We start from the raw sequence: 415 nt of genomic DNA, 5'->3' as shown, positions 1-415 counted from the left end.
ACGCGGGGGGGTGGGTGCAGGCCTGCGGGGCGGGGGGTGACAAGAGCATCGTGTCCGTGGTACAGGCGTGGGGAAGAGTGGCTGGGAAGCTGCCAGGCAGAGGGGGATCTGGGGGTGCTGGTCGACAGGCGACTGAATACGAGCCAGTGGTGTGGCCAAGGGGGGCAAGGGCATCCTGGCTTGTATCAGCAATAGCGACCCTGTGCCAGGGGAGGGTTAGGTTGGATATCAGGAAAAATTTCTTCGCTGAAAGGGTTATCGGGCGCTGGAAGGGGCTGCCCAGGGCAGTGGTGGCGTCCCCATCCCCGGGGGTATTTAAAAGCCAGGTCCGTAGGGACAGGGTTTAGCAGCGGGACAGGTTCGGCTGGGCTCGGTCTTGTCCAGCCGAGTGACCCCGTGATTCCCGAGGGGCTTT

This window comes from Egretta garzetta, unplaced genomic scaffold (assembly GCF_000687185.1).
Source record: "Egretta garzetta isolate BGI_Z169 unplaced genomic scaffold, ASM68718v1 scaffold245, whole genome shotgun sequence".
In the NCBI taxonomy this organism is placed as follows: Eukaryota; Metazoa; Chordata; class Aves; order Pelecaniformes; family Ardeidae; genus Egretta; species Egretta garzetta.
The sequence above is the reverse complement of the archived record's forward strand: the minus strand, read 5'-3'. Positions refer to the sequence as shown.